The following is a 19,870-nucleotide window of genomic DNA, read 5'->3' on the forward strand; positions in this document are numbered from 1 at the left end:
CTATCGCTTCGAGTTGAAAGGGGGCGTATCCCTTGACGTACGCGAACGAAAATGAAGAGCAGCTTCGCGGCTTTGTCGAGAAAATTTGTGGGAAAAACACGTTAGTCACACTGTAAAACAGTTTAGAAGATAGTTTTGTGCGTAATATGTTGGTAAAAGCGGTTTGTTTAACAAACGCTTCCTTAGCAGTGCATAGCAATGTAATTGAACGAATTACGAATATTTCATGAATTACAAAATACGAGGATTAGCTAATAATATTATTGCACAACCCAAAACTACCCTATTGTAAAGTAGTAATACATAGTTGGTTAATTCATAGTAGTATATACTGTCTATAGTTAATTCCAGATGAGTTAGCTAGCTGCATGGCACCTGGTTTTTAGAAGTAGCACAACATCAACTTGTTTCTTGTACTTCTTTTCACTCACTTTGCAAATTCTGCTATAAAACACCAATACGTGATCCAATCAGGCTGAAAGTTGGCATATTTGAAGGGCTCATTACAGCAGATCTCAATACCAAGTATGGTAGGAATCCAATGAATGTTCACAGAGTTATTACCGATTATTCACATAAAATAAAGTTGCATTTTTGTCATTCCCACAGGGTAAACCCCTTGAATGAATCAGCTGAAAATTGCTATGTAGATGGAGTAACCACCATAGGAGTGCCTTTTTGTGGTATGAAGGGAATCCAGATAAACGCCATCGAGATATGACACAAAACCCAATCTGTGTCACAATTATGCGATCGAATTTTATGTTGCAAATTTTTATGCAGATGACACCCCCAAAAAAACAACAATCCCAACTGATCTTCTAATCACTTCTTACCATCCAGACATTGTGATATACAATTCTCAGAGCCCAACTATCACCTTACTGGAATTAACTTGCCCTCTAGACTCTGCTCAACAATTCAGGCTGCTCAAAATAGGAAACAAAATAAAGTTGAGTATCTTCAGTTGCTGGCTGAATTTGACTGCTATAACATCCCTAATTACTATGAAGCAATTGAGATATCAGTACTGGACCACTACCAGCTATCTGCAATCAAGAATCTGCTTAATTTACTGTATTAAATTTTGTTCACTGAGTACATCAAAATCTACCATCAAGAAATGGGAACTTAATAAAACGCAGAATATGGAATAGCGAAATAATTCTCCAGAGTGGTTTTACAGCCTATAACACGTTCTCCTAAATTGCAAATATATAAGTATTTGCTTTAAATGCATATTAACTAGCGGACATTTGCTCATGTAGGGCAGTAAATAGATCACTAAAATGCATGCTAGTAAGTCCTATGAACACGCACACACATTCACAGCAATATTTATAACGCCATATAAACTTACCTAACCTTCATGTGAAATTCATTGTGCAGTCAACAGATCCTGTGCTTCAACCGCAAAGATGCACATTAATTAAATAGAATAATAAGCATTAAATAGAATTTAAAGGGTAAATAGAATTTAAAGAGTATTAATAAGAATAGAGCCACTGGGATACTTGATACTAGATATGATGTTAAGAACATTACCTCCAACCACTCACTACTGGAAATACAAGACTGTTTTTTGTTATTCCCGTCTGGATATCCGTGCTGCTGGTTTTGGGATAATCACCATCATGGGTATGGAATATAGAATGCGGTCACCATCAACATGCATTTTTTGATGTCCGTGTCTTTAATTCCTGAGCTCCCTCCAATAACTTATCGACATTGAGTACTACTTATCGTAAGTATGAACAAGAAAGGATCCGAGGTGGAGCATGGCTGTTTTTGTCTGGTGGAATGGGCCACTGTTGTATACAAATGCCTAGCCAATCTCTTGTCTACCCAATGGAACACCCCTTACCCTTCAGTCATGCCATGCATTGGCTACGTTGTATCATTTTTCACTGCTTAGAATGTGTATTTGTGGTTCCATATCAAGCTCTGGACCCCCTAGCCTGCTGACCTTGTCATTGCTGAGTCCAGGGTGTCCATCCACTCTTTATAATTTGCCACCCTAGTAGGCTTCCTTTCATTTCTTTGTTCTGTAGGTGTATAGACAAAACTGTTTATAGTACATCTTAGCTTAGAACTACAGTGTGTTGGATGGAAAAACAATACTTGATATTCAGTGTTGGGAGTAATGCGCTACTTATGTAACGCGTTACATAATATATTACTTTTGTGGTGACTAAGTAATATAACGAAATACGTTATTAAAACAGGTAATATAACTCACTTACAAATGTAACGCGTTACCTAAGTAATATAGTTACTGTAACAAATCTAATATTACGTAATATTATTACTACAAGTAATGAAGTTACTAATCTCGTTAGTAATGACTGAGTAACATCTAGTCACAATGAAGTAATGAAGCCTACTGAATGAAGCTTATATTCACCAGCTTCAATAATTTGGCATGACAAAACAGGAGGTGCCATGTGATTGTATGGTGCAAGTGAAGAATGGACTGGTTGCTGCTGAGTCGGAACAAGTGGAAATCCAAACTGTTCACAAGAATAGGGTACAAAGGGTGACTGTACAGGTGGATAAGGTAAAAATTGTGCCTGTTGAGTTATAATAACATGGATGATCGTAAAATGGGCATGGTGAAAATGGAGCTTGATACGGTAGGTATGGTGAAGCAGGTGACTGAAATTGAAGAGAGGAATTCATATGCTGAGATGAAACCTGATGCAATGGTGTATCTGAACATGTTTGAATTGTAGGATTGGAAGGAGCTGTACTACTGCATGGTGGAGGACATAGTAGACTTCTTGTATCATGCGGCATTGAAACATGTGGACTACATGGAGGGGTATGTGAATGAGAAGTGTCATTTAAGGCCACACAGTTGTGAGCAGATGGCGCCTGCTTCTTAAGATTCTTCTTCTGTGGCATCTTTTCTCCTTTGCACCCTACTCCTGCTGGCATTTCATGTGTAGCCATACTCATCAGGTTTACACCTCCACTGCACTTAGCATAAAACCAATTGACAAAACACCATTACACTTTTTGTTTCTGCTGCAGTCACCACATGAGAACAAATTTTCACTGATTTAAATTGTAGGCATTGAGCATCACACTGGTACCTGCAGTCTGAAGCTTTTACTAAGTGGGGAGCTGATCCTGATTTTGATTTCACCATTTTGTCTGAAGCCTGGTGCAGACACAATGGCATTAGTCTCAGATACCAGAGAAGCTGCTTTTTTCCAAATGTCTTTAACAGTTGAGTGAGGTAGTTTTACCTTAGTTAATCCATCATTCAATGCTACTGAAAGTGAAATACTTGTTGTACCAGATCTTCCAATGGCAATGTCCTGATCACTGGCTGACAAACTTAATTCACAAGAATTTGAAGCAATACTAGCTGTGGCAGTACTAACAGTAGCAATAACACTTTGATGGGAGCCATGTACCATAGCTGTATTAAACTTTTTGATGTGTTGCAACCATTGTACAAGTGACATTTTAAACCAGTTTTCCTCAGTGATGGTAAAATAGAAACACTGGGGATGTAATCGGTATTGCCCATATCCAATAATAGCCTTTTCCACTTCCTACTGCTGCTGCTTCACAGTATCTTTCATTTTAAAATTGAATAAGGCCCACTGGTGCTTCTTGTAACCAAGACATTCTTTGAGCGAAGCACATTATAGACTCACTATCATTTGTGTAAAACGTCGTTGGTGGTGACCATCTTCTCTCAGAGAGTGGAGTGTACAATGTTGAAAATTTGCTTTCCATTTTACAAACCAGTTATGAAAAAGTTGGCTTGTGAGATTTGCGGTCACTGAAAGCACTTTTCTCCATGTTGTTCCATAATGATTTCAATGCTGTGTTGAAAGCACCTATGTCATCACAGTCTACTAAACCCTCATGATACAAACAATGTCATCCCAGCCAAAGATGTCATGAATGTATTGTCTAATTGTGTCTTTAGGAAATTGTTTCTCATGTAGATGTATCTCTACATTTTGCTGCAAATATCTGAAACAATGTACATTAGCAGCTTGAGGAAACTTACACAGTGCAGCATCAACCAAAGAATTTTCTCTGTCAGTTCCGATTGCTTTTGTGGCAGTAACATCATTGTCCAACCCAATCAGTGAAGAAAGAAGTAATTGAAATCGCAAAATTCTTTTTGATAATGTACCAACAATGGGCCAAGCATTAAAGGTTGATTTCCAGTTGTATTTCTCAGAAGCAAATGTTGGTATGCAGTGAGAGTGACACTGAAATCCCCTAAATTAAATATAGGGTCTATCCCAAGATGCTGAAGTTGAAAGAGTCGCAACAAAATCTGACAAGATTACTTAACTGCTGGTCACTACCTAAAGCTCAGGTGTACAGGTTACATCTTTACAAATTTGTGGGTTTTTTCTGTGCACTTGCACTGCTCCATTACAACATAAAGCATGTCCCATGTTTTGCTGAGTGAAATATTTGCTACTACCACAAGAACTTGTCAACTTGATTTGTTGCTGCTTCTTCTTAAGGTTACAGAATAGTTTAAAATGCGTGGGTGGAACAAATTACAAAACCTGCTTTAAACAAAGTAGTCAGGTTCAGTATGTCAAAAATACACTTTCGTTCAAAGTTTATGGGGATTAGGAAACCCATACATTTTTGGAAAGCTTAGACAATGAGGAATCTGAAAATCAATGTTTACATTTGCACAGATTCCTGCAAGGCGAGCATTTTCCAATTTAAAGTGACAGCTAATAATTCTAACATATCAAGTTTAATTTGACATAAAATTTAATAAATGAACTCAATAGATTCTCTAGTTCTCAAGTGACATTTTTACAACTAGGGACCCGCCGATTATGCTCATTATTTTACCTATTATGCTATGCTGCACTGCTCAAAAATTTACCTATTATGCTTAAATTAATGCTCAATATTTACCTATTATGCTCAAATTATACTCAATATTTTTACCTCAGTTCCCATGTTTTTCTAATAACTTTGCACTTTATGGAAAAACAGTAGGTGGTTGAAGCACAGACTGTAAATCCTTGCTTGTCAAAACGTATGTCACAGAAAAGATCGATATACTCTAATAGAACAGTCAGCTACCTGATAACTTTATTAGAGTTACTGACTGTTCTATTAGAGTATATCGATCTTTTTGTCGGATATGTATTTTGATAAGCAAGAATTTATAGCATTGCACAAGTTTTCTGCCCATTATGCTAGCATTATGTTCAATGCTTTCAGGCACCTATTATACTCATTATTATACCAGCATAATCGGCGGGTCCCTATTTACAACTCTATTCATTAGAGGTGAGACAAGTAATCATGAATAATTGAAATTTTTTACAAAAGGAATAGAAGAGCACCTATTATACTGCAATAATTCAGAAGTAATGTATAGTCAACAAATATTCTGGATTATTTGGGTATAACTGCAAAGTATAATTTGCTAAAACCTAAAAAACAGCTGAAAATTTAGAATTTAGATACCCTAATAAAGCAGTAACTTATAAGCAGTCAACTATTGAGCCCATTTTTTGCTAATGTGCTTACTAGATGAATTTTGAAAGAATTTTCATTTTAAAACAGTAATGGAATTAGCTCTCCCCTGAAAGAGAAATTTCCTTTTCACATAAACAATTGGCAACAGTGAATTTACCCTGATCATCAAGAGCAATTTTATGCACCATGCAGAGACATGTACTGACAAATTAAAATTGATATGCAATCTTTGAAAATTATAGGATCCACTGCCACCTAACTGTTAATCCAATGAAAATTTGCTTTCCAGTGACAGAATGCATGATTGCATATCATGCATCTTTAAATAATCCAAACATTGCCATTGTCAATGGAGTGATTTTTACCCAGAAGATGACAAAAATAAAAAGGACATTTGGCACAGTAATAAAATATCTAGCCAACATGTTTTTAATGACAGGCTAACAAGTAACTGCTCTGTGCTAAAATGCTAGTGCTATTGCAATGATAACCTTACATAGAATTGTGTTTGTGTGGTGGTACAGATATGGATTTAAACATCCAAGTAGAAGGAAAAATGAAAATTTTGAAGTTGGATTAGGGATTAAAAGGTAGGGAATTGCTATATAAGAAGTAGTGAAAGAAGAGTGAAAGAAGAGAGGCTGCCTATATATGCATCTGTATATATACTAGTGGACATTTAATCCGTATAATTCATTCAGCCTATAACCACAAATGAATTAGGGATTAAATGTCCACTGCAACATATATGCAAACTCTTTTAAATGTAGGACTGCTTTTGTAACATAATTATGACTGATGAACTCATGCATATACTGCATCAAAAGGAAGAAGGGAACCTGACAAAATATATCTCTGGTTGCATGCCCCAACTATCAATTATGAAGCAAAAATGTAAGTAGCCATTGCACTTCATGTTCAGCTATACTTTTCCATTACACGGTGTTGCAAACAAAGAACAGCATGAGAAGTGTCTCAACTATCAATCATATTGCTATGGAAAATAGTGGCGATAGGCTTACACAGCCACAGTTAGCTGTATCACACTATAATATAGTTATGGTGAATTGACACCTTGTATTGTAAGCAAGAGAACTAGAACACAAAGTAGACAAAGGCAAGCCCATGATGCATGTATCGTATGTGTGCAGTTGGCAAAATCAAGTCCACATGTCAAGTTATACTTGGCTGTCAGTCACTCAATCAGCATAAAATTCTGTTAAGTAGAAATTTTTTAATGTTATAGAAAGAGTTTGGGGTTAGTCTGAAGACATATTTGAGCTTGGCTGTGCCTAACCAATGCTGCTAAGCTGTCATGAAGGAAAATTGAGAATGGTTTTAGAGTGATACTTTGAACTGGAAAGCTCCTGCATGATCCCTAATAATATTATTATATAGTACTATCACCCTGTATAATGCATCAAAAATGTGACCGAATTTTGGAAAATCATCCTTATGGTCACGCCTGAAATAATTAGAATTTCTGCAACTAGCATAGTGCTGTTAATAGCAGAAAACACTTTTCAAATATTTCAAAATTTTTTCTTGTAATTCAATGTATCTATAGTTTATTCTACGCTTAAATGGGTAGGACTTTAACTTATAATGCTGTGTTTCAGAACTAAATATTCAATGTGTCAAATGCACCCATAAGGGTGATTTTCCAAAATTCGGTCACAAATGACAACAGTAACAGTGCTGATGATTGTGAGGCTCATGTTAGATATTGATACATATACATATATGTATGTAGATATATAGCTGTGATGTCTTTATATGTAGCTATAATAGCCCTACATCTCAATGTTAATAATTCACTTTGTTTCATGCAACAAATATCTGCCAAATTAAGTGTCTTAGCACTTTAGAGGCTATTAATGTATTCTATATAGGACTGAGAACATAGAAATAGTGTTTGTTGCAAATAAGAGGCTGACATATGGAGAAATTTGCACCATATGGACTGCTATTTTCAAACTGCTAATTGAGTATCTGTATAAATGTAAGCATTGATTTTCACTGATCTCCATGCTCTCAGCTTTCTAATAATAATTATGTAGGCCCATAAATTTTGAGCAAAGGTACCTTTGACATAGTAAACTGAGTAAATGCATGCCACCAACTGGTGCAAAAGTGCTCTAGGGTCTAGTCATGTCAAATCATAATTGCCAATTGCTAATTTTCAAAGTTACCTTTTAAAGGAGAACATTTTATGTAAATTAGAATTATTCTTTCAAACCTATAGTATCAAGACACACGGTAGTGTGTCGTGCGGCCCAAGAAGTCGGCGCGACACACCGTGAGTATATTTACAGGAAGAAAGTAAACGCGATTTTCACACCTTTGTAGCTCCGTGATTCCATATCCGATCAAAACCATAGTTGCTACAGAAGTGCCGGCTAGGTAGGGGAGTCCACATTCCAAATTTGAAGAAAATCGATCCGGCCATTTCCGAGATACGAGCGGCCAAAGTTTGGGGTATTTTTTCTTGGTTTTTTTCTTCCACTTCTTTTCGCACACTTTGCAAAATCCGCCATAAAACACGAATGCGTGCTCCAATCGGGGTGAAATTTGGCACACGCCAAAGGCTCATGAAGGCGAATCTCAGTACCAAGATTGGTAGGAATCCGATGAACATTCACGGAGTTATGACCGACTATATGCGTAAAATTAGGTCGAAGGTCTGTCACACCCACAGGGTAAACCGCTTGAAGGAATGAGCTGAAAATTGCTATGTATATGGAGTAATTATCGTAGGAGTGCCTTTTTGTGGTTTGAAGGAATCCAGTTAAAGGCCATCGAGATATGACACAAAACCCAACCTGCGTCAAAATTACGCGATCGATTTTTATGAATAAAAAAACTATTAGTTTTCACGCCTACCTGGCAAACCACTTAGAACAGTGAGCTGAAAATCGGTGTGTAGCTGGAATAATTATCATAGAAAGTCCTTGCAGTAGTACTGAAGAATCAGATTACTAACCACTGAGTTATGATTCCAAAGCCAACTACGTGTAGCATATGCGAGATCGAGATACTCTAATAGAACAGTCACCCTAATAGAGCATTCAGCTACGTCTATAATTTACTCCATTATAGAATTATATTGCATTGCAAGTTATTCTGTAGGGAGTTCAGCAACAAACAAGTCACCCTGTAGTCAGATCAGCTAGAAGAAGGTACCTAAGAGAGAGTTCAGCTACAAAGAAACCATCATGTAGAGAGTTCAGCTGCAAACAAATCACCCTGAGTGTAGAGAATTCAGCTACAAACAAATTGCCCTGTAAAGAGATCAGCTAGAAGAAATCACCTTGTAGAGAGTTCAGCTACTAAGAAACCACCATGTAAGAGAGTTAAGCTGCAAACAAATCACAAGTAAAGAGTTCAGCTAGAAAGAAGTCATCCTGTAGAGAGTTCAGCTAGAAGAATTACACTGTAGAGAGTTCAGCTACAAAGAAACTACCATGTAGAGAGTTCAGCTGCAAACAAATTGCCCTGTAGAGATTTCAGCTACAAGCAAATCACCCTGTAGAAAGATCAGCTAGAAGAAGTTACCTTGTAGAGAGTTCAGCTACAAACAAGTCATCCGGTAGAAAGATCAGCTAGAAGGATCACCTTGTAGAGAGTTCAGCTACAAAGAAATCACCCTGCTTCATCTTTTCTTCTTCCTGTGGTAAAGAAAAAAATGATAGGTTAAAAAGCCCTAAAGCTGGCCATAGGCCGGCTTTGGGGTATACAAATACAAAAAGAAGTGAAATCTAATCCAAAACAGCCAAGCTGTAAAAAAAGAGTGCAGCCCTTAGAAAAGCTATGGTGAAAAAAGATGTGAAACCCAAGATGGCGGCCAAGAAATTAAATGGCTGTGATGGTAGGTTAATGGTGAAAATTATAATAACAACAATTCAGGTGAATTTGGTGCTGCTTGATCTTGGCACAAAATTCACCTGAATTGTCGTTATTAAAATTTTTACCATTAACCAACCATCACAGCTATTTCTTGGCCACCACCTTGGATTTCACATCTTTCTTCACCATAGCTTTTCTGAGGGCTGCACTCTTTTTTTTACAGCTTGGCTGTTTTGGATTAGATTAGCTATTCTCTTGAAATTTATGCCTAACATAAGCACACTAGCTAGGATTTTTACAAAAGTGACTGCTACATTAGAAATATGGAAACAAAGTTGACTGCTTTATTGGAATATGTGACTGCTCTATTAGAGTAACTCAAACTTTTATACTGTTTTTGGGCTTGAACTGTTTCAGTGGAATCCAAAGTTATACTTGGCACTGGTTATACTTAGATCTCATCCATTTAATCCCTCGATTCTTTTTGCTAAAGATTATTCCTAAGTTATTGCAGCATAATGGATGCTCTTTTATTCTGTTTGTAAAAATGTCTAATTATTCATGATTAATTATCACCTCCAATGAATATGGATGTGAAAAATGTCACCAGAGAATCTGTTGAGACCATTAATAAATTTTTATATTAAATTAAAATTGATATACCAGTAATTTCTTACTTTAGTAGCTACCATTTTGAATTTTAAAATGCTGACCTTGCAGAAATCTGTGCAAATGTAAACATTAATTTTTAGATTTCTCATACTCCAAGCCTTCCAAATATGTATGGGTTTGCTAATCCCCATAAAATTTGAACAAAAGTACATAGTGAACCTGACTATATAGTCAGTGTGTAGCATGCTGTGGTCAGCAATAGTATACATGGTTTCTGATTTATCATATACTCATGCACACTTGTGCAGCTATGTGATAACAATAAGCCAAGTACGCCATGCTACACACAACATTGTTGCTCTGATATAAACTTAATAATACTGTGGTTAAATATAGGTAATGATATAGGGCTCCAAATGAACTTGTTAACATGAATAGATTGGATACTTATTAACACATAATTATTAACATGTTTGTCAGCCTTTCAGATCCTAAGTCAGAAGATCAATGACAAAATAGACCTACAAGAAGTAAATTTGTTTGAGAATGGGTGTGATATGCATTAAAAATAGGTCATAGACATGAAAGACATAGGAAGGAAAGTTATGTAGTTTTTATCCACAAAAACTGCTCACATTTTGCTCTAGCCTTGTGGAAAAAATATAAAAGATTAACAAAATGGCATATTTCAGTTGTTGGGGGAGCTTCCTAAGGTGGTGTTTAAGTGTGTGTTCTATTAAGATTTTGGCAAAAAATAGGCAATCTCAATTATGAATCTAAACCTGGCATTATCCCGATGGCTAATCATAGGGAATGTTAGACAAAATGATTGGTCAAGTGTACTAGAAAACTGTGAGGCATAATGGAAACATTTCAGCCATTGTCTATATAATATAATTCTAAAGTTGAGGTGTAAATTCATTGATTTCAAGTGATAACTTTGACAATCAGAACAATGCACATACACTACTAAATCATTGGAGTCTTTTGTGTACACATTCAATGTGAGGCAAGTTATATAGGAGAATGAAATACATGTGTATCAAATTATTGTCAGCATCTGTGGGCTGCACCCCCAGACTCCCACTACAGTCAATGCCTACCATGTCAAAATGTAAACCTCCTTTTGAGAAATCCTGGTTACAGGCCTGATGAAGTAGCTATATACAGTAGTTATACCTTTTTCTATTGTGCAATACTGATGTCATTTTAGTATACACATTGTTAGGATATTGGGATGACCAAGTCTGGTTCACAGCAAACCACACATATGAGAGCAAATAATCCCAAGTTTCTGTCACCCAGAGATAACAAAACTACGTATCCAGTTGGTTCTGATTTATCTCCCTTCACACCTACAAAACAAAGAGTGGTTAGTGATTTTCTGTAATTGATGTAACCTTATGTGATGTGGACAAATATGTAATAGTTATACCATGGCCATGAGGGATGCGTAAGGCCATGTCAGAGGGTCACTGGTCCAAGGACATGAGCAAATATGCGTACCACTCTTGTTGAACTGACAGAAGAAATTTAGTATATATATATATATATATATATATATATACTGTATATATATAACACTCATAGGATTATTCCTAAAATTCACAGCTCTTCATGCTATTACTTGTATTTAGGCACCGGCCTATTATGCCCGAAATTTTACCTATTATGCTTTTGAGCATTGCTCAAAAATTAAGCTTATTATGCTCAAAATTATGCTTTCGAAATCAAAATTATGCTCTAGAAGTGACTGTTTTATTAGAGTATATCAGCCTTTCCTGACTGCTCTATTAGAGTAAGTGACTGCTCTATTAGAGTATCTCGATCTTATTTCTTCAAAGTGTGAATAACCAACAAAGAAACGGTTTAATAAGTTGTATTACATGTTTTTGATTATAAAATGCACTAATAATACTATTGGCAGTGAATATTTGCTTTCTTTCAGGTGCGCGTATTGCGCATTTAATTAATATTTCAAACATCGTCCCTATTATGCTGGCATCATGCTTGATGCTTTTGGCCACCTATTATGCTTTAAATTATGCTGGCATAATCGGCCGGTGCCTACTTGTATTACTACCATCAGAGTTAGGGTTAACACATTACTGAAGTAACACATTCTGTTATAATTATTACATTTTGGATATAATGTGCTACTTTCTAATTCACAGTAGTATAACTTAGGTTACTTTCTCTAATTTCTAGCTTGCTACTGTAACCAAGAAAAGCAATACAGTATGATTAGGTCAGTAGTGATGTCAAGTTAGCCATGTAATATTATTATGTAACGAGACCGCAAGATGGTATAGCATAGTGCATTATATCAATTTTCATCCAATACTAATTACCTGAATTGCAAAACCAGTACAAAAATGGGACAAACTTTATTCCAGCTTTCCTAGCACTCACATGGTTTAATTTAGTGCTCACTGTTACCTTTGTATTTACCGTATGAGAAACCATATAACAACATGTATGAGTCTATGTGAAACTTACCCTGGAATTTACCAAAAGCTTCTTGTGAACTGTACAACATGAAACACTGCCAAGGAAACTGGTAACAGCACTTAGATATACTGTGCTACAACAGCAGTCTCTCAAACATGGAGTATTCCAGAAGGAGCATGCATAAAAATATATTTGTGGGTCCTCTATTGTCTATGTGGTGCAATTACGGCCACATCACCATTGGTACTGACTCCGGTAGTAGTACTGTGATCTAACAACTGATCAATAAGCATATGTACTACAAGAAATAGCTAGTTAAGGTAAGTAACTATAATCTAATCAAAAACAGCCAAGCTGTAAAAAAAAGGTGCGGCCCCAAAAAGGACATGGTGAAAAAAGATGTGAAATCCAAGGTGGCAGCCAAGAAATGGCTGTGATGGTAGGTTAATGGTTAGATTTTAATAATAACAATTCAGGTGAATTTGGTGCCAAGACCAAACGGCACAAAATTCTCCTGAATTGTTGTTATTAAAATTTAACCATTAACCTACCATCACACCCATTTCTTGGCCGCCACCTTGGATTTCACATCTTTTTTTGCCGTGGCCTTTTTGGGGGCCGCACTTTTTTTTACAGCTTGGCTGTTTTTGATTAGATATCACTTCTTTTTGTATTTGTATACTGCAAAGCCGGCCTATGGCTGGCTTTGGGGCTTTTTTAACCCATGTGTTTTTTTCTTTACCACAGGAGGAAGAAGAGAACTTAAAGAAGATTTTTAATACTTCAATTATTTTTGATTTTATTAGTAATTATACAAATTATATACATATCAAGACTCACGGTAGTGAGTCGCGCGGCCAAGAAACTACAAAGCACACGCCCAATTAAAAGACGCGCGGCCACTACTGTGAGTTATTTACGTGTAGGGCCGGTTTCGAAATATTAGTCCTAGATTATGCAACATCTCTCAATAGATTTGTATTGTGTTACGTGATAAAAAAATCTTTAGGAGTCATCGTCATCATTATCATCATCAGTTTTCTTGCGACCTCGCTAAAATAAAAAAGTAACCATCGCAAAATAAAAAATAGGCGTATTTCACTTTATTTCTCTACCTTATGTTACAACTACTGTCACGTTATACCAGTCAACATAGTCGTGTTTGTATAGTCCATCTAGCACTGACATTATCCAATCCTGGTTTGCCTATACGCGTATTTTCTTCAATCAAACCTCTAATCCCTACAATAACTTTTAAAGGCACGACGTGGACACAAACTCTAATGCCTGATAAACAAGTTGTGACAACGTGCTGAACCGTAAGTTCCCTAGGGATGGTGTTTTAAGCAGAAATTTTTTTAATTCCATTTAGTGCCACACCCCAATGCGAGCGTTTATAAATCGCCAGTTGTCTTATGGTGTGAAGAACAAAATCACTAGCGAAGGTGCTTTAAGCATACTCTTCAATTCTCTATTTACATGTAATTTTTAATAGATTAACCACAAAGGCCGATAAGGTGAATACAAAAGGTAACAAGCCTTTAGGGGTTACCACCTCTATGTAGTGTTTACCATGTAGCTTGTGTTGTGGCTTTCATTAAGTATTATGCACACACAAATGGTGCAACAAAATTTTGTAATGGATTGCTCGAATGTGGTTGGTGGTGTTGTGGTTCGAATGTGGTTCGTGGTTTGCGAGTGACCATGTATGAGTTGGGGTTGTTCCACACAACTTACACAATATTCAAATTTCATGATGGCCATGAAAATTTCTTACCATATGGTAAACATACAACAATGTGTAACAACGTTAATCAACATCACATCAAGACTTGACTAAAAATAGTTCCAACAATAGTGATGATTTCTTGTATGTCAGCATGACGATACTGAGACCTGTAAAAGAATAAGCAGGCACTGAAGTTAACCTTAAATTAAACACTCATGCAACTGACCTGGAACATTGGTCGCAACACCAAAAACATTTGTTTCGATATCTGATGACACAATCCAGCAGGCACTGAATTAAAAGAGAATGTACAAAAAATCAATATGCCGGGCTGTATCAATAATAGCATGGATAATCAAAATGAACAAAAATTATATCCCAGGCTAAGTGAATGAATAACATAACTGTTGGGTAAGCATGTCAAACCTTAACATTAGGACATTAGTCAAACAAAAGTACGCTATCACAACTTGGTCATAATACAATGTTTGTACCACTGGACTTCACACTGGTTGCCCAAAAATTGTGCCATTCCAGGACAACAGCATAATTATGAAACAAATAGTTACTACAACACAGAAGGCTTACTGTTGTACTGTCTACACTGATATACCATAATTTAAAAACATAACAGGTAGGCATTAAATACAATACACTTAACATCTGGGTACTAGGAAAAAATCACTAACATGACAACATGTAAACTGACCTAGAAATTAACACCCTTGATACCACTACAGTCTACACTGGGTATTTGTTTGAACCCATCAACACTATACCCAATACATCTGAGTAGACTGACCTGCAAATTCACATCACTAGTATACAGTGATAATTGATAACTACAAAAATAACAATTGCAATAATACAATTCTTCTGTACGTCAACTGACCTGAAATTCATGACACTTGATACCAAGACCTGTAAAAAAATAAGCAGGCACTGAAGTCAACCTTAAATTAAACACACATGCAAACTGACCTGGAACATCGGTCGCAACACCAAGACACCTGTTTCGATATCTGACGAAACAATCCAGCAGGCACTGAATTAAAAAGAGAATGTGCAAAAAATCAATATGCCAGGCTGTACCAATAAAGGATGGATAATCAAAATGAACTAAAAATATATATATTCCATATGTAGGTTAAGTGAGTAACATAACTGTTGGGTAAGCATGTAAACCAGAACATTAGGTCATTGGTCAAACAAAAGTACGCTATAACAAACTGGTCACTGATAATTGATAACTACAAAAACAACAATTGCAATAATACAATTCCTCTGAACGTTAATTGACCTGAAATTCATGACACCTGTATCTTTGTTCTTGCATGGTCTCAACTTACATATGTACCATGATCACATTCAACTGCTAGTGGATAAACCAGTATGACCAGATGGCCTGCAAAAACCAACAAGCAGGTGTTAAATACAATACACCTAAAGCCTGGAGTATGAAAAATATTATATAAGCATTATTCCACACTGATATAGTAATAGATTATAGGACGTTGTGGAACTTGCCTAAACGTGTAAACTTGAACATGAAGACAACTGCATAATCTGGACACTTGGAATTGTCCAATACCTGATGAACAAGTTAGTACTAATGACATTCACTTCAACATTTTATCCCAGCTGGGTGAATCTCTTGTAACTGAGTAAAAAGGTGTTTATTTTCCACCTGCAACCAAAGTTCTACAGCTGACTGGTAAATGATCATCGATCGAGGGGTCCGCCACGATTCGGAATCACGTCGAAGACCTCAGGAATCACTGGAATCAATCAAGGAATCATGGAATTATGGGAATCTGAAGCGGAATCAACTTTGTAATTAGAAATATTTTGAAATAAATGTTATGAAAATTATATCGTAAATTACCGTTTAACACAGTATAACACACTCATAAGCTAAAGACGCTAACTCTCACTTGTTTTGCACCTGGTTTTACACTTTGTGTATACGCCTACGTGTATTACAGTGAGTGTTCCTGTGCGTTTCTATAGTGAGGTTTAAGTCTTCGCGAGTGAATGCGAGCCGTCGCAGAAGCAGCTAACTACAGCCACTATATCTAGCTAATTCATTCTCCGTCGGCTGGCTATTGGATCGAGGTTTCCCGGATTCCAGAACATCCTGTAATCTAACAATTTTCAATAACAGCTCCTACAAGTTCTCAGTGGGGCCCGGATCCGGTGTTCCCAACGAGACTTATACTATAACCCTTAGCTAACTAGCTTGTTAATGAGTTGCAATACATTCTTACTATAATTATTGCAGAACTCATATGGGTGAGTATATTACAATAAAGATGTAAAATCATGAGGCTACAAATATAAGCTATAAAAATAAATTACAATGTAATATGTTTCAGAAGTTCCTTAAAAGTATATTGCACAATTTATATCACTAGGTAGAGTGTTCCACAATCAAATTGAAGCAGGAAAGAAACTGTATCTATAAGAATCAATAGCTGTGTCTGGCTGTATAAATTTAAGTTCACTACTTCTGGTATACCTTGATCTATGAGCTATATAATCAGGAAGTGATACATCCGTAATGCTATGAATAATTTTATGGAACAACTGAAGCCTTAAATGTTTGAAATGAGTTTCAATGGTGCTCGAGTTAAGATGTGATAACATGTTTGATACACTGCTGGTTTGATATTAATCATTCATTACAAAGCGAGCTGCACATCTTTGCACAGACTCAAGTTTGTTTTTTGACCGTCTGCTGTAAGGAGCCCATGCTGCAGCTGCATATTCCATTGTGGGCTTGACATAAGTAAGAAACAGGTCGATTCTTTGATTTTACAGGAGCAGTTTGCAAAATTTCTCCTCACAAAACTTAATACAGACTTTTCCTTTTTGCACACATTGTCCACATGTTGGTTAAAAGATAATTTTGAATCAATTGAGACTCCCAGGTACTTGGCACACTGAACCACAGTAAGTTGTTCTCCATGAAGGTGGTAACTGGAGTATATAGGGTTTCGTTTAAGAGTTATAGATACAACCACGCATTTGTCAACATTGAAAGACATTTTCCACTTTTTCTCCCATAGCTCCAATATCTGTAAATCATCTTGCAAATCTTTAACATCTGTTAAACTATCAATTCTCCTATATAGAATGCAGTCATCAGCGTATAAGCGACAAATAGAACTTAATTCGTTAGTGATATCGATTTGATTGATTGATTGATTTGATTTTTAAATTAGCCTCAAGTCAGTCGGCAATGCTGTTCTTCCCTGACTGAGGAGGAAACACAAAAATAGCATACATATACACATATAAATTACAACTGCACACACACAAAGACTGAACAAAAAATTACAACACACACATAGCACATACAAAACAATTAAGCAAACAATTTACAAACATAAAAATCATCAACAAATTTTACACAAATAAGAAAATAAATCGTCCTGAAAAGTTGGAGATGTTAACGTGTCGTTAGGAACTGCATTCCACCAGTGGGCAGCTTGAGATCTAAAATGCTTTTGAGTAAAAGAAACTTTACATCTTGGTGGCTGTGCAAATAGCTGTGTAGTACGAGTAGCATATTGATATCATTTATGTATGTAAAAAATAGCAGAGGCCCTAGTACAGAACCTTGTGGGACACCACTCAAAACATCACAGGGGTGGAAGTGCAACCACCACACACAACACTCTGTGTACATCCAGTCAGGAAAGATGTTATTATTTTATTATTTATCTAATTTGCCAAAATGACAGGGTGGCACCAAAAGGCATAGCCTGTACAAGGGTGCTTCCCTAAACACATACATTACAAAAATAACACTACAAGGACAAAGAATAACAACACAAGTACACTACAAAGAAAAGAAACAATAGTTACAATAAGCAAAACACACACAGAGACTTAAAAAGCTACATACAATAAAGATGATAAATGGAGCGATGAAAATAATTTACAGATTTAATAATGAGTGTATCAAATGATACAGTGTTCCACAAAAATACAGTATTCACAAAAAAAAGAATAACGGTGACTGTTGATAGAAGATAGTAAAGGTACAATAGACAGTTCATGGGCTCTGGTGTAGGAAGTATTACAGCGATAGTAATCATGAAAGCTAAGAGATGTTCTGTTGTTGAGGATATCATACAGTGTTGACACAGACAGATAGTTACGACGATCAGTGAGACTAGGCCAGCGCAGTGAATTAAGACAATCATCAGATGACTTACTCCATTTCCTGGAAATAGGATCCCATTGGCTCCCACATGCCCACCTAGCAGCACGACATTGTATAGACTCTAGGCCAGATATATCACGAGCAGTATGTGGCCTCCACACTTGACAAGCATACTCAAGCAGTGGTCTAACTAAACATTTGTAAGCTACAGATTTTGCAGCTGTGGTAGCTCCCCATAAACTGTGACGCAGATGGTTTAGTGATCTCCTGGCCTTGGCAGAAACAACTTTACAATGATGAGACCAAGATAAGGTAGATTGAATGTGAACTCCAAGATATTTAACAATAGAATTCCATGAGATGGTGATGCTGTTGATGTTATACATTAGGGTGTGATCCAGTTTAAGGTCTTTCATCAGGGTTAGCTAGTGTTGTGATGGTATCCACTGACACTTTTGCCAGACGCAGAAATATAGAGCTGCCTGCCCAGTAATGATAAATAAAAATAGGCTATTGCCAGCGAATTTGTAGCGGCTCGAGTCCATGCCAGGTGGAACTTAACATGACTTCAATACTCACCAGTAGGTTCAACAGAGGTAGCTAAAGTGATACACTGTGATAGTCACTATTCTGGCTCGCCTATAGTACAGAATCCATTCTAGGGAATCGTGGAATCAACTTGGAATTACAGAATCAGCCTTGGAATCAGCCGGAATTATTAGAATCATATGGAATTATAGGAATCCCTTTTGGAATTAGACGGAATAAAGGAATCGCGAGGAATCGCTGGCAGAATCAGAGGAATCAGAGGATTCAACGTTCGGAATCTAGGAATCAACTGGAATTACGCGGTGATTCCGAATCACGTCGATCATAATCCTGAGTGGCGGACCCCTCGTCATCGATGTCCCCGTGGACCCCAACAAAGAGTATATCAATAACTTCACAAGTTGGAATGAATTTCCTTTCAACATGTGGTGGAATGAATTTCCTTTCAGCATCTGGTGGACAGGTCCATAAACCCTATCGCACAAACACGGTGAATCAGTGTGTGGCGATGTGACACGTTACACAAACTTCACTCCTCGTTTCGTTAGCATTCAAGACTCTTACTTCTTCAAGCGTTGCTCAAGCGATGTAGTTTCTCACGAGGGGCTCGAGTTTCTCATTAAAGTCGAGCCGATTAAAGTACGCCTCACCATCTAGTTACATTCTTAAACCATTCAATTTAAAACCACATATCACGAGTGTCCGCTTAAGGTAATTAGGGACTTTCCACGAGATTTCCCCTAAATAGATCACGTGTTAGTTGTCAATCCGGTGGATTCTGGTGGTATACATGTTCAACAATGCGGTAAGTGTACATATGCTGTCAATAATTGTTTGTGCACTGCTAAACTAAGTTATTTTTGTGTGATAAGCATGCATGAGGAAGGGTCTGGGGGACGACACTAATGTTTTGACAGCAGTTGATGATGGCCAGGCAAAGAACTGCGAGAAGAACTACTGTGATAGTGTGATAGTAGGGAAAAATTCCCACCCCTATAGCTCTGCCTAGGGGCATTATCTACAGC

At 36.8% G+C, this 19,870-nt stretch overlaps 1 long non-coding RNA gene across 2 annotated transcripts; it reads right to left on the bottom strand.

Annotated features, from left to right (window-relative positions):
- Positions 1-14,082: 14,082 nt before the first annotated feature.
- On the bottom strand, positions 14,083-15,821 carry LOC136253045 (uncharacterized). 2 transcript variants are annotated; one of them, XR_010699916.1, is made up of 6 exons: positions 15,717-15,821; positions 15,426-15,530; positions 15,107-15,170; positions 14,835-15,046; positions 14,352-14,416; positions 14,083-14,292 (listed from the first exon to the last, which is right to left on the bottom strand). It is a non-coding gene; the product is annotated as an uncharacterized lncRNA (long non-coding RNA). The 2 variants fall into 2 exon arrangements; XR_010699915.1 differs by lacking the exon at positions 15,717-15,821 and having other exon boundaries at positions 15,426-15,574.
- Positions 15,822-19,870: the final 4,049 nt, after the last annotated feature.

This window comes from Dysidea avara, chromosome 4 (assembly GCF_963678975.1).
Source record: "Dysidea avara chromosome 4, odDysAvar1.4, whole genome shotgun sequence".
NCBI classification, from domain to species: Eukaryota; Metazoa; Porifera; class Demospongiae; order Dictyoceratida; family Dysideidae; genus Dysidea; species Dysidea avara.